Source organism: Cryptomeria japonica, chromosome 1 (genome assembly GCF_030272615.1).
Source record: "Cryptomeria japonica chromosome 1, Sugi_1.0, whole genome shotgun sequence".
NCBI classification, from domain to species: domain Eukaryota; kingdom Viridiplantae; phylum Streptophyta; class Pinopsida; order Cupressales; family Cupressaceae; genus Cryptomeria; species Cryptomeria japonica.
The window spans coordinates 295,843,568-295,860,160 of record NC_081405.1 but is presented as its reverse complement, the minus strand read 5'-3'; positions in this window follow the sequence as shown (position 1 = coordinate 295,860,160).

The following is a 16,593-nucleotide window of genomic DNA, read 5'->3' as shown; positions in this document are numbered from 1 at the left end:
ATAATAAGAAAAATATTTTATAGAGTGATTAATAATTTAAATACACTTTATAAAGTATATTTTTATTACATTTATTGTTTTAATAAATAAAAATAATGAAATTACTTATTGGAGTGATTCAATTTATTAATCACTCTAATAAATAGCTTTATTATGTTTATTTTAGGTAAATCTTGAATTTAATATAAAAATAGAGTTAACAATATCTAATTAAGTAATAGATTTTAGAGAATTTTTTTTTTTATAAATTTCTTTTTTTTTAATTAAATATTTGTTTTATTTTATGTTTATAGTTAGAGTCAAAAAAATACTAATAAATGGAATAATAAAATGGTTGTTAAAGTGACACATGTCACTTTATTTAATTTTTATTATTCTTTTCATTTATTACCATTTTTGTCTTTAAACATAAACATAAAATAAAACAGGTATTCAATTAAAAAATTAAAAAATTAAAAAATTAAAAAATAAAAATAAAATCACCTAATGATATTAATTTTCATTTTATTTGGTAAAGTCAAAGGGATATTTTTTGCATTTATGAGGGCTTGCAGGCCTGTCAGGAGATATTTAGGGGCCATTTATGGTGCATTTAGGAGCTTTTATGGCAGGGCATCGGCTGGCTTGACTTTTGGCTCAAGCCCATCCCCTTCTAGACATGTTTAGACCCCTAAAAAGTAGGCTTTTTGAGTCTGCTCGACCCAAGGAGGAGGTGGAGTCCTTTTGACTACCTTTTGTAAAAGCATATATATTGCAGGACTTCATTATTTCAGGGGTTCTTACCTTTTGCTTCTGGCAGACTGTAATTTTTTGAGTTCTCTCTGTAGAAAGGAAGGAGTTTGTAACCAGTTTTCAAAACAGTTTTGATAAGCTTTGTAACACCTTTTGACAGTAATACATATTTTGCCTTCTCAGATTTCTTGTTTTTTGTGTGCTTAGTCCTAATGCAGTTTCAGGTGATATCTTTTATCCTTGTGATCGTGTTGCTGTTAGCACCTTTATTGAGGAGTTTTTTCTAATCAGTTGCAAGTCATAGGTTGTGCCAGTTGTAAGAGTAACCTCAGGTTGTGAGAAAACATCTTTTCTCCTGCTGAGATTATTACTTTTATAGCCTTCTTATGAAGTGTTGATGCAGAGGTTATGAGTTTTCTGAGTTGTGCAAGGTTTCTTTTATTACTGGTTATTTCTTGTGTTAATCAGTTTGTCCAAAGTTTTCTGGTATCCATTTTGGTGTATCACCTGTTAGTTAGTAGTTTCATTTTATGTTCTCCTTCTTCTCTTTTCTCAAGATCATTAGGTTTAGGTGAATGCCAGTTAGAAAGAACCAACTTGCTCTGGAGGTCCACTTCAGTTTTTAGGTTACCTGCAGCCTTGAAGTGTTCCCATGTTTCAATAGGCAGCTGAAGTTCACAGCTTTAGCAAGGGTGCAGGCTTTATTGATAACAGGAACATCATAAGGTGACGATCTTATGATGTTCAAACTAGTTATCGTGATAGGATCTCTGGTATGTCATGGATGTGCCATGATTGTGTTGTGATATTACATTTGAAATAGAATGCTAGTGCACTTATCACAACTTGGATATGTTGAAAATTTAATTATTTTCATATGATTATCCTTAGTATTGCGTGTGTAGGCAATATTGATATCACGTGCTTAGGTGATATCATGTCATTACAAATTGACTAACCCCTTGTATCACATGTTTAGGTGATACTTCATAATTGAATGGTATAATCCTATGTAGAGTAAGATTATGAAACCTCATAAGGAATCCTGACCATCATAAGAAATGAGATGATAGTTATGGTAAATTTATCTTCCCTAGCTAAGAAGGAGTGTTGATTCAAGTAGCATCGATCAGATAAAACCATATACCTATCTGTTTATATCAAATGAAGAAAGACGGTAATGCAGATATATATTTCATATGAATGATTTATATATCGAACCTCTTCACTATTGAATTGCAATTAATACATGTCCAAAACATTATTGATATATAATCGGGTTATATTAGAATTGACCCGAATTAGTTATCGAGCTTGTTTGCTTTGATACCGATTCATTATCGGGTGTGTTTACAATGGCACAGATTAGTTATCGTAGACACCGAATGGATTGGTTGCCATATGGAAGAGTCATGACCAAGTGACATCTTGGTCGGACATGTCTAAAAGACATGTCTGATCAAGGTGCCACTTGATCGTGACTACCTTACTATATATGCATCATTCAAAAGAAAGGGGATGACATTGAAATTGATACATGTTCATCCTCTATACCTGCAGCAAAAGAAAGACAACAATATTATTGTCATAGTCATAATACCTAAATCTGAAATACACCATCTTGCATATAACTTGTTCATTAAATTGGAAATTGCAATAACATTTACAGAAGTATGATAGATGAGCAAGTTACTTATTAATAAATTAATGGAATATCACTGATTTGATTCATATTAAGATAGAATTGTCTCCTAATAAATTTAGTTTAAGACATAAGTACATTGGAATACGTTAATTATGGTTAAAACAGGCCTAAACCTAGTAGGGGACATTACAAATGGTATCAGAGCTTTGATCCTGCCATCCTGAAGGGTAAAGATGAATCAATGAATCATTCTAGTCAATAAGAAGAAATCTAACAATACGTGTATTCACGTGTATGCTCTGTCCATGTGTATGCTTCGTGTTTGTCATGTGTATGCTCTGATAATATGATGAAACTATAAAGATCCGGTCAACTACTGAGAGGTGGGCTGAATCAGTAGTTGGAAAATAAACTAAATTTTCACCAAACTCATTTTATTGTTTTTTTGACCCGTGGGCCCCATTTTTGGGAACCCACGGGCCTAGGTTCACGCAGGTCCTCCTAGGTTCGACCTGGGTTCCACCCGGGTCCTTCCCAGGTGGTCGGGTTCCCTATGGGTCCTGCGATCCTGGGCCAAACCAAGACCAAGCACGAACCAGGACCCAGACCCAGGCCAAAAGGGGAAGAACCGGTAATAACATATTTCAGATCATTTCCAATCATTTAGATATATCAATGCAGATTTACCAATCATTCATATCAACCATACCAAAAACACATCCATAAAATCATTCACCACTTGACACAATGATTTTTCACGTGGAAACCCAAATGGGAAAAACCACGATGGGGATGAATACCCACAAGTATTCTTTGAACTCTTCTGAAGTTCGCCTTGTTAGGAGCCAAGCTTGGTTAGAAGCTTATACAAGAATGTTACGTTAGGAACAGATCCGGTTAAGGACCACCCGGTTAAGGGATTGACTACAAATACCCCGTTAAAGGTAATACCCAGTTAAAGGTAACCTTAGTGGAGGATTTCAAATCCAAGCTAATGGATCACCTGGTTAGAGGATTTCAACAACAAGCCTGTTAGAGCTTACCCTGTGAGGAGATTTCAAACTACTGTAATGGTTAGAGAACAACAGGTTCTTTGACCAATCTGGAAATAGCACTTCCTTGCTAAATCGGATCCTTTACCGCTCCTATCTGCCTTCACATCATTCTGCAGACACACCTCCTAGTTCGGCAACAATCACTTTCACACAATCAAATTTGCTAACCACTCTTTCAATCAATCCATCGACCTTAAGAACAAATACACTTAATCAAATTTGCCAACCACTCTTTCAATCAATCCATCGACCTTATGAACAAATACATTAGGCCGGTAACACAACACAAACCCTAAAATTCTCATAGAGATTACAAACACATCGGTTTAATCTTGACCGTTGGATTACATTGCAACAACTTTACATTCTTCTAGGCATCTACAACCGCTTTTGAATCATCGCACTTTGAATCTTGTAACACAACACACATTTGACACTTCATACTATGAATTTGATCATTCCCAAGATAAACAGTTATCTTTACGCGCCAAAACCTTCTCGAAACTCATCACGTGCAACATGCTTTCATAACATCTACATCACCGATCATCATTCGGTCATAAATCATCACAACCAATCTCCAAGCTTCATCGGTTAGGGTTTTGCTTCTCAACTGGATAGGGTTACCGGTTGATCTTCATTGCTTCATTACCGGTTGCTTTACTGCTTCATTACCGGTTGCCATTGACATCAATGACAACACTTCCTAATATACTTCTTCAATGCAATCTTCATGCAATGCCAACATTCTCCCCCTTTGGCATTGATGGCAATACAAATATCAATACCAATTGATTGTCATGATTGAGAGTAAAACATATAATATCCTTCAAATGATTCAGGTATAGGAATCCTAGTTTACATTTTTCAATATAAACTATCCTTCAACTGTAATGTCCCCAAAATATTGGTAGATGACTTAGTTTGAGAGAATTATAATCGGCATTGCTTGAGGACAAGCAAATTTGGGAAGGGTGGACTGTAATGTCCCCACTTTGAAATATAATTTAATAATAAATGAGAATAATAAAATTAAAATACAAAAGAATAAAAATAAAAATAAAATATAAAAGAATATAATTAAAAATTGATTAAAGTTAATGAATGATCAAAAGGCATGAAATGATAAGTTGTGACTCTCCCAAAATATAACGTATAAAAGGGAGGAGAGAACTCATTTGAAGAGAGGATAATTTGGGAATCAGAAGTGCAGATCTGATTGTGAAAGGTTGTGTCCCTTTCAAAGGGCAGAAATAATGAAGAGTTGCACTCTTTCAAAGTGTGCTAATGGTGAAAGGGTGTGTCCCTTGCCAAAGGACATACATGATGAAGAGGTGTGACCTCTCCCTCACATTGAGAGATATATAGGAAAGGAATCAAAAGCATCCAGGGATATCACCATGGATCAGACCAGATCAAAATTGTTATTAAGTTACAGGCAGTAACACCCTTGTTCTTGGTGGTATGCGTGGGGATGTGTTTAATATGTATGCTGCCTAGTAATGTTCTTATGCAGAATTTAATAGTAATATTAATATAGACTCAATATGTATGACAGTCATACTTAATTTTACATATATTCATAATACATGAGAAGTTAGCATACTTATAGTCTAAATCATGTTATTACTGCCAGTATTTAAGAAGATGGGAATGAGATGTTTCCAAGAAGTGCAGTCTAAATCCAGACCATAGGGTGATTCCCCAGAGAGGGTGGGGATCAGCATCCCGAGAACCTTGAGGGATAGGGTCCCAAGATAGGGCAAGGGCTTGGATCTGTCAACTTTGAGGGAACCTATTGTATTTGGTATCTAAGCGCTTGGGTAACATTCACATCCTCTTATTCCTTGAAACTGAAGTAGTAACAAAGTTTGACACTTGCATTAAGAATTATGGATGTATGATAGATGAGCACGTTACTTATTTAATAAATAATGGAATATCACTGATTTGATTCATATTAAGATAGAATTGTCTCCTAATCAATTTAGTTTAAGATATAAGTTCATTGGAATAGGTTAATTATGGTTAAAACAGGCCTAAACCTAGTAGGGGACATTACAACAGCATTAAAATCCCTTGCCAAAATCCAAGGGAGAAAAGGATCTAGGGACCGAACTAAATTAATGCGAGACCAAAGATGAGACTTGCCTAGGAGATCAGTAGGAGCATAAATATTGGAGAAAAGACACCTTTCTCCAGTTTCAAAATAAGAAGCGACCATAGAAATAGAGGAGCGGCTAGAAATCCACCATAAGGGAGTAATCTTCCTTGGGTTCTAGAAGCACACAACCCCCCCTGAACTACCATGACCACCCACACCTTGCCAAAGACCCTAGGGCCAAATACGAGGAGCGCAACTAGCCAAACCATCCATTGTAAGCTTGGTCTCCTAAATAAAGAATATATCAGGAGACTAAGATTCAATTAATCTACGAACAACCATTTGTCTAGGGGTGTTGTTCAACCCCCTTACATTCCATGAAATAACAATCATTTATGAGGTTGAGATAAATGGGAATCAATAGGCTTCACAGAGCCCGACTCAACCAATGTGTCACCAACGATCTTGACCTTCTCCTGATTAGTCTTCCTCCCACTCTTTAAGGACTTGTCTAAGGGTTCCTTTTTAAGAGGTTTTTGTTGCAAGCCTAAGGCAAGAAAAGATTTGGTACTTTTCACAGAATCAGTAGGCACCTTAGAAGAAGGGGGAGAAAAAGTCACCACCACCTCACCATCTGGAACTTGTACCGTGTTGGGCTCTCAATTACCCTGACTTTGAGAAATCAAATTTGTGACTCTATCTATCCTACCGGTTTTCTACAGATGAAGCTCAGTCAAGTCTCTCTTTGTATTACCATCCTGCATCCCTCCTTGAACCTTAGCCCCAAAAGAAAGCTCAACTAGGATTCCTTCCTCCTGGACCAAGTCCTCTAGAACATCAAACTTGTTAAAAGTATCATCATTCTGTTTGTCCATCCAAGTTCTCTTCTTTCCTTTGCCCTTATTACAGGGCTTAACAAGAGTAAATCCCTCCTTGTTTGCATGTCCCTCACATAGGAGCCTCCCCTTATCCTCCCTAGGGGCAGAGTGAGGAGGGCCAAAAACTGCCGAAGGGGGAAGTTTATTTCTAGGACATCTTCTTTGTAAATGTCCATACTCATGACAAATTCTGCATCTAAATGGCAAGGTTTCATAGTCCAACTGTTGGACCCAAGACAATGTTCCCGAACAGATTTCCATAGAGTCTAGTAGAGGGCTACTTAAATCAACTTCAACACAAATGCAAGCATAAGAAATTACCTTCCGATCCTGAGTCTATGTAGTCGAACCCACAGGTTTACCCAGAAGCAGAGAAATTGAGTGAAGAATGTCCTCCCTCCAGAACTCCAACGGCAACCTCGGTAGCCAAACCCATACAGGCACACGAGAAGGGATATCCTCAGTAGAATTAAAGCCAATATGCCAAGGCTTGATAAAGATCCCCACTTGATTGAAGAAATAAGGGCCCCCTTCAAACACCCTATTCTTGTCCGACATATTAGTGAAAATTACCAAAAAAATAGTTATTAGCTGCCAAAAGTATCTCCATATCTCCCTCTGGATTCCATACCCGACGCACCCACAATTCCAACACAGACAAAGAGAGACGAAGACCCCTGAACTTGCAAATGAGTGCATGATGACACCAATAATCAACATCATCTGAAACTTGTTCAGGTTGTATTACTAAAACTGGGCGATCCTGGGATCTCTCCAAGCACCCATTCACCTTTTTAACACGAGTAGTCCCCTTCGAAGAAGAATCTCCTACCCCAGATTGGGGTTACCCGATTTCTCCCCAGCACATGCATGCACTGGAGGTGACGAGTCTAGCATCTCCAAATCCCCAGCAGTCTCCTGCGCAAAAGAACGCTCACAGTTCTCCATGAAGACCAAGAGTCAACAAAAAAGGAAGAATAAAAAATGGGCCAAGGGTCTGCAACCCCTAACCCCCAAGCTGTCCATGACACCACACCCCCACAACACCCACAATCCGCAAAACACCCACACCCCCACACAGCCAAGCACACAACCCCCCCCGAGGACGTAGAGAAAAACAGAGACGGAAATGAGCTAGGTCACCTACCCTAGCTCGGCCACAACCCACACACAACGCCATCCGCCAAACCCCTAAACTCAGTCCTTTCCTTCACTAACTTCAAATTAGTCACTTCTTCACAATTAAATTAAATTTTAGATAGTGATGTAGGACCAAGTCTTGAGTTAACAAGTCCCTAGACAACATGCCTCTCACCATGGAAAGGAGATAACCCGCATAAACCAACAACAATAGCCTTGCACCTAAAACCCAAAGCAATCCAAAACAGTCAGCCACAATTTCCAAAATAAAACCTTTACTTAGCATGACACCAAATAACATTATTGTTAAAGAAACAAGGTGGAAATACAGCAATAAATTATTCTACAAATGTACACAAATCTCAATTTTTTTTTCTTTATATTAGGATTAGCATAAGATTATTAATCTTCTACAAGATGTATTAATCTTCATTAATGAGATACATCCAACAAACTCACACTCTTCATTTTGAAAACACTCCAACAACACGTGTATCTATTAAGCAATCTCATCTCAAAACCACTATTTCATACCCTCAATATATAGGCATGAAGAGAGAACAAAACCATGGTATCATGCGAAAACCCATGCCCACCTTGACGAGCATCTTCTAAGAATAGAAAATGTATTAGTAACTTCAAATGGACATAAATGGGTGCAATCAAAGGCCCCCTATAATAGCAAAATGTAATTGAAAAGGCATCTTTGGTATCATAACCCCCAATAGCTCATAACCCCAAGTATAGCACTCCAATATGGAGTGGTCAACTCATACAAGTCCAATTCATCATTCAAGAATCTCCACTCCTTGATTCAAGAGCCTAAAATTGGGAAAATGCAATAAGTGAGTCCAAAGTAAATCATAACTAACACTATTGTGCTCCACCTTCTTCATGAATGTATATGACAAATAGTGCCAAAATTCCTGGGGAATCTAAATAACAATTTAATTTTCAATTACAGCCTAGGCATCCAAGGACACTTTCCAAGAGTGTTGGAGATATATTATTATGCATCGGATTGCGAGGTAAATGGCACCTTAATCCCAATAGTTATAACCAAGCACCTCAAAAATCTCCTACCATGTACTATAGCATATGAGCTGCCTTCTTCCTTATAATTAACCTTCTATCCAAGAAGCAAACCCTTCATATCATTATGACATGAAATCAGATTACTAACATCTTAAGGTGGCCAATACAATTCTATGATTGAAGTTAAATTATCCCATTATTTAGTCTCCCTACTTTCTATCAAGGAATTTTTTTCTTTAGCATCTCTCCTTGATTAACCACAAAGACCACAACTTTGTTTTGCAACCTATAGCAATAAGAAATCTAAAAAGAAAGAAATTTTGATTGCCACAATAACACTTCTAAGATCGTTTTCAATTTACAAATAGAACATTGAGCTTCATTTACTACATCAAAAACAATCTTAGATTCCCCTTCTACTTACACCTCTCAAAAATCTGCCCCATAAGTTGCTTTGAGACCAGCAAGCAACACTTCCCATTTCATATAGTTGTCGGTTTGCTCCCCTGGGAACATAGAACCTCCAAGCACAAAATCGCCTTTGTTATTGCATAACACATAACCAGCTCCTGCCTGACTTGGATTATTTTTGATACCCCATCAAAATTAAGTTTCACCTCTCCTTTCAGTATTTTTCATCTCATCTCTTCCCTACACTTGCTTTTTTCTATTTGCCCTTGAAAAAGTGTTTGGTTGCTTCACCTTTTCTTATTGTATAGGGATACCTATTGTGGTTTCCACCTTCAAACATATCAGATTCTTGCTTGCAACAACACAATTTGTGCAATAGTTTTGAATTAGTTTGTGATCATGCTACCTTTCTTGTCAACATCAAGTTCAATGTTTAGTTGAACCATCTCTTTTCTAGATACAAAAGCTTAGACTATTTCGAGTTATTCGATATTTTCTATCTCAGGCTCATACCATTGTCAGACTAAGTAAAAAGGGGTTGAATTAATTATTGGAAAGCATAAAAGCCTTAGCTTTCCCCAAAAGTTGCCTTGCTAAGGCACACCAAACCTGCTGGTATTCCCTTGAATGAATCGCAACTCATCAAACAGGTTGCCATACATGTGAAGGAGGAGACGTACCAAAGTTCGGAAGCATCAGGTGTTATGTGGCATCTAAAGAAGTTTCAAAGGTTGTCACACCTAGTGCTAGATCTCTCCAAAAAAGTAATTGCAGCCCTTCAAACTACCATAACTCTATGATTGTTATTCTTCTGGATTCGACTGTGTGTATTTTTATGCTGCCAACGTTTTGGATCAAACACCATGATCCATCATCAGGGCAAGATTATGTCTTGCTCTCTCACTTGCTCTCTTGCCCTGATGATGGATCATGGTGTTTGATCCAAAACGTTGGCAGCATAAAAATACACACAGTCGAATCCAAAAGAATAACAATCATACCATTATGGACTGTGGAAGCTTCATGAATTCAATCGATACCATAACACTGTTTTAAAAGCTGACAACTTACTTGTAAACTGTCATACAATTTGGGAATGGACAAGAAGAATTAAGGATAGCTGAATGGGCTTCCAGGTCAGCAATTTGGTTTGAATAAGTGAAGATTTACTTGTTGTATGAAATTTGTGTACCTCATTCTGTCACAGCAAATACAAAAAGTTTTAAATATTCTCTGTGGTTATTTGTGCAATGATATTTTGTGAAAAAATGAAGTTAGTATCAGTATGAAGTTTAGAAAAATTAATGCTCTGGTGATTAATTACCATATCCTTTCAAAACCACTGAATTTTTTTAAAATAACTCAAAAGAGTTGGTATGCAAATTGTTTGACGAAAATCCTATGTTTCATAATCGATGAAAGTTGGGGTGGCTATTATAATGGTATCAATAGAATCAATCGAAGATGTATACAAACCATCATAGGATAGATAGAGCACACATTCGAGGTTGGAGACATGGTGTCTGTGAGGTTGCAACCCTACAAGCAATACTCCTTGAAGGCCAGTGGATCAGAAAAACTCAAGCCTCATTTCTACGGACCTTACAAAATTTTGAAATAGGTAGGTGAAGTTGCATACAAATTAGAGCTGCCTAAGGAGAGTAAGATTCGCAAAGTTTTCCATGTGTTTTATCTCAATTGGGCACTTGGAAAGCATATTATTAATGACCATCAACTAAGTTTCCTCCATTAGATGAAAAGGAAAATCAATTTGGTTCCTGATGCAGTTATGGAGGTGAAGAAAAGGAACCTGAGAGGCAGAATCATCATCAAGTATTTGATTCAATGGAAAAATCTTCCTATAAAAGATGCAACTTGGGAAGGGTCACAAATCTTGGAGCATCCAAATTTGAATTTTCTTCAGGGCAAGCAATTTTGAGTGAGGTAGACTTGTCATGTCCCCTTTTTATAATAATTATATTATAGACCAAAATGCTTATTTCCAAATTCCCGCTTCTTAGTTTAATTTTCGTGTATATGTTCATTCTCTTCTTTCCTTTATGTCTTTCTATCTCAGTTTGATTTTCTCTAAGTCACTTTTACACTAAACCGGCAAACTTGTCTTTCTTATCATGCCTTTCCTTCACTTCTTGGTAGAGTGTCGAAATTTCTCTTCCCCAAATACCCTTCTCATGTCAACGTCGACTCCCAACTTCATGTTTCATCTGAGTTATTTTGTCAAAGTTGGACTTGCCACCTTATCTCTACCCAAGCACTCATTGCTTGTCATGCCCAAATCTCAAACCACATTGATAAGTTCTTTTATCTCATGGGAATTAGAGTTCCCCTCATCCACCTAACTTTTTTGTATGATTCCCTTGTCATCCTTGACCTTTAAAGTCCAAAACTCTTGCCATTTTGCATTGTTCATCTCACCTATCTCCAAGCATGTCACAAAGTGCCATTAATGCTTAATTTTAACATTGCAACTTACTGAAAGGGGTTTCTTTTTCTTGAAACATTATTTTATATTGGAGATGTAGATCTATATACACTTCCCACCACAAAAATTAAGTAAATAGCCTTAGCCACCATTCATGAAGTGGTTAGGGTTTATGCCTGTGAAACTTCACACCATTAATTTTGAAGATTCTTGCAAGTTTCTGATATCTCATTTCCGTTCCCTTTAAGTACAACTTTGTACACATGGACATGATTTCAAGTGCAATTTGAGGGAAACATCGTCTGCTAGGTATGGGCATCCACATATACATACCTTTCCAAAGTTCATGGTTTTCATTGCTAGTATCAACATTCTTGCTAGATGTATTAAGGATTATGAATTTAAACAAAGGATTATTATGAAAAATACACAATAATCGTAACTAGAAATCCTTTTATGAGCCCTTGTGTTTGAAAACCCAAATTTGAGGATGAAAATCATCATATTTACAAACAATTAGAGGACGAAAACCCTTTTAATCATGCACATCAAAGGACGATACCCCTCTAGATAGAGGACAATCTTACTCGAAGGTCGTATTGGAGCTTCCATGGTGGTGGCTATTAGTTGAATTGAGATTGACCGAATTGCAAAGGGTCATGAATGCTAGATATAGAGCCCTCCATAAAAGCTATTGTAGCAAAGTCTATTATATTTTCATGGTCTCGTGGATGTAAAAAATGGCTTTGCAACTTCTTTGTGTTTGTAAACCGATTTCAAATAGGTATCAATGAATGCAAATCAATATTTACAATCTTGGTTTAACAAACATGGTCAATGTATCAATCTACAATTCAAGTTTTGTTTGTTAATTCAAAATTTCAAACTATAAAATTAGGGTTTAATTTTTTTGTATAAATGTAAGGAGAAATTTCTGACTTTTGTAAGATTTAAATAAATATTAAAATCCAAAATTTAACTGTCTCAAATTTTAAATACTACTAAGGCTTTTAAATAATAATTGCCAAAATATTTTGTTGGGGACATTGCATGTTGGAGGAGAAAAGTTTTGTTGATGATCAAGAGGAAAATGATAGGAGGCATAAGGATTCTCTAAGATGCACTAATTTGTGAGGTTTCAAATGCCATTAATGCAAATATGCTTTAGGAGAATCTCAAAACCATACCACAAACATCAAAAGTTGCCTAGGCATTGTATTTGAAGAACTTGTTGTCTTCTTCTAAATTGTTGAATAGTGAATCCACCTCAAAATACTTGTTGCATTTGAAGGATCTCAATGATCAATTGTCTAATATCCAAAAGGCGATGGATGATGAAGACATGGTAACTTGGGATTCATAGAATTTGCCATCATCATATGATTCATTTGTTGAATATATAAACTTGATTGCAAAGGCACAAACACTTGATTTTGCAATGGTATCCCCACTTCTCTTGCAAAAGGATAGGAGGTACGATCAAATAGATGCATCAACTTCAAGATCTATAGAAAGTGCATTCAATTCACAAATAAGAGGTAAAGGCAAGAAAAACACTAGAAGTGTATCAAATAACCCATCAAGAGGTGGTAGCACATCTAGACAATTGAGAGGGAAGTGTTTAATTATAATGACCCTAAGATACTTTAGAAGGAAGTACCCTAAGAGAAAGAGTGTCCAAAAGAAATAAAAGCATGAAAATATTGTTGAAAGTGTAGAGCCTAAAGTGAAAGATTTATTCACTTTTGTTGCATCTCATGAACAATCCATGGAGTCTACATGTGCTACCACCTAGACATTATATGTGCTAGTAAGATTACAATGTATCTTTTACTAAAAATACAACTTGATTTTGTCAGTTCATGTGTGGATGGGCTTATTTTGTTGATGGGTGTGGTAATATTCATGTCAAATTGAGAAATGTTGTTTATACATTCAATTATGTTCAATATGTTCCTAGAATAAGAATTTTCTTTTGATTACTGAAATAAATAAGAATCTTGCTATTTCCATCAACTTTGAAGGCACAATGATAGGGTGATTTCAATTGCTATTGGTAAGAGATGATTATACAATCTTGTTGATCTCAAACCAATAGAATCACATGCTCTAGCAATGGTGAACAATACAAGTTTACTTTGGCATGAAAGGTATGGATACTTGAATTGTCGATATTTGTCGGCAGTAAGCAAGACTAATATTGTGAATGGACTTCCATCCATTCAAGAAAGTAAAGATGTGTGTACAAGATGCCAAATGGGAAAATAGAGCCAAGATCCATTTGTTACGAATAGGCATGGAGGGCCAAAGGAGTCTTGGACCTGATTCATGCCAATTTGCATGGCCCACTAAAGACACCAATTGCAACTAAAGACAAGTTTTTGTTGTCAACTGTTGATGAATTTTCAACAAGATGTGTATCTATTTCTTGAAGCAAAAGTTCCAAAGTTTCTCTCATTTCTTAGCGTTAAAGGCCTTGTTAAAAAGCAACCCATAAACTATTTGGTGAGGTCAAATAATATAAGAGAATTTGCCTCTAATCAGTTCAAGGAATTTTGCAAGAAGAATGGTATACATATCATGTACTACTCTGCACACTCTACAGCACAATGGAGTTGCAAAGTAGAGGAACAAGATGGTTATAGTGATGGCAAAGAGAACAGTGCACAACTAAAATGTGTGATATTGGTATATAGTAGAAGATTTGAATACACCTGTTTACATCATTAATTGGAGTACTTGTAAGGCATTGCAAAAATATTACTCCCAACGAAGCATTATCTAGGAAGAGACCATCATAAGTTGTCTTATTTCGATTGTGCTGGTTTTATCTAATTCGTAAGCAAAATAAGATTAAATTAGATATAAAGAGTAAGCCACATATGTTTGTTGACCATAGCGAGCAGTCCAAGTCATGTTACTTAATGTTTCTCAAATTCATGAGGATTCATGAGGATTCTCAATACAATAGTAGGCCAAGGTCAAATATTTTTGGGTTTGTCACAAAATAGACCTCTGGAAAAAGGGGAAAAATGAGAATGGTAACAATAAAACAAATGGGTCCCGAAGCGAGCATTCAAGATGAAAAAGCTTAAAATATGCCAGGACATTCGGGTAGTACTCAGTTCAGAGCCTGTGTTTTTATTGTTAATGGGACTCTTTGATTTCTATCTTCCTCAAAAACTATCTTGTGCAGCAAACTAACTTTCAGCGTCTACCACATGGTTAAGAGGCCTGGTGAACATGCCACTGTATAGTCCCCTGTATTTCTATAATTTTTCTTTTCGTCTTGAAAAAAATCATACTGACACTAAACCACTTTTTAACAGCCAAACCTTCCTTTCATATTCACAAAGTTGGGAAAGCCACAATCTAGGGACCTCATCCATGTCCCACAAGCGAATTGGACATAGCACCTCATGTACCCAAACTTCAATCACAGTAATAATCATTAAGAAGCTACAAAGTGAAGCTCTGTGTTTATAGATCTCCATAAATTATACTTATGATGGGAAAGGGTAACACCTCGTAAAAGGAAATAAGACAAAAATTGTACTAGTCAACGATGACACTAAAACAAGTGTAGTATTTATTCAAATATTTTTTTATTGTGAAATTTATACAACCGCCAGTCTTAACTGCAAGTAAAAATTATTTTAATATAATAATTAGATGATAAAAGAATCACATCCTCGAAACATTTGTTTTCATAGAGGAAGAAATAGCTTCTATGATCCACAAATTTTGATTCTTCCCATTTATAAACCCGATTGCACCCGATTGCACCGAAGGCCAAACTAATAATAAGCATGGGTTAGCCTTTGAGCCTTGAGCTTGACCAGCTTAAATTCAAACCCAGATCACAATCTATCAGAAGAATAAGAAAGAACAGAAATTATACAAACCAAGAGCCAGAATCCACCAGAACTTCAAGACTAATCAGTTCATGTTCTCATTAATGATGGCCAGAACACTGTTGGATATAACCATTTGTTGCACTGATTAAGATTGAAAAGTTAATTTATAAAATTTGATTCGAATTGTAATCGAGGACTAACATCTCAGTCCTGCCCTTTCCAAAAATAAAAGAAAAACGTAAAAGAAAAATGATTTACCTGTGTCTTTCCTGCTGTTCAAAACTGGCCTATTGTATTCAATTTGCTGCAGGAAGTTTATATATAGAAAGTCGGTTTGGTAACGTTTTCAAATCCAACGGCTTTGACATATCTAGAAAGTGCCGCTTGTGCGTATACTCATTATATACAAAACCTCTTAACACTCTATGGGCGGAGTATGTTTTTGAGATATCTAGAAAGTGCCGCTTGTGCGTATACTAATTATATACAGAACCTCTTAACACTGTTTTTGAAATATCTAGAAAGTGCCGCTTGTGCGTATACTAATTATATACAAAACCTCTTAACACTCTATGGGCGGAGTTCACAGTTGTGATTTCATAGATACGGGTGTATGTTTTTTTTAAATGGGTAAAGGCAGAGTTGAGATTTATATTAATTTGAATTAATTGCAGTATCTTCATAGTTGAGAGACATAGCATAAAAATCATTTTCAGCAATCCCAGCAAAAAAAAAACCAACGAAATTATGCAGTCTTGAGATAATAGAACTAAAAAGTTTATATGGCAGATTCCCAATTGCCTAGACAACTGAGAGTTTAAACATAATAAGAAACCAAAATAAGCTATATACGATTTTGGATTAAGTTTTGAGGAAAAAAAAAATTTACAGCATCGAAAAGAAAGGCCTAGCTTGCACTGGGAGGATCAGGTTGGGGCAGATCAATTCTCGCTTGGTCGGCTTGGGGCTCTGCAGCTTTCAAGGGCAGAATTCCATTGAGTCTTGCAAATTGGAAGAGATCTTCCTCTTTTCCCTGAACCTCTGGGTTTTCTCCTAGGAACCGCCATTCGAGGTAACTCAAACAAACTCCAGCGAAGACTCTCCAAATCTTTCCCCTTCAAATCCAGCAAAAAAGGGTAATATTTGATGAGCTCTCCATGAGCATTAAAGAGAATCTGGTCGCTTCGCCGAGGTGCCCCAGAGTCGTGGAGGGCCTTATTCAGTATTTCTTGGAATTCTTGAAGAATTTCCTCAGGAAAGAGCTCCTTAGTGAGGCTCCATACAACTTGCTTA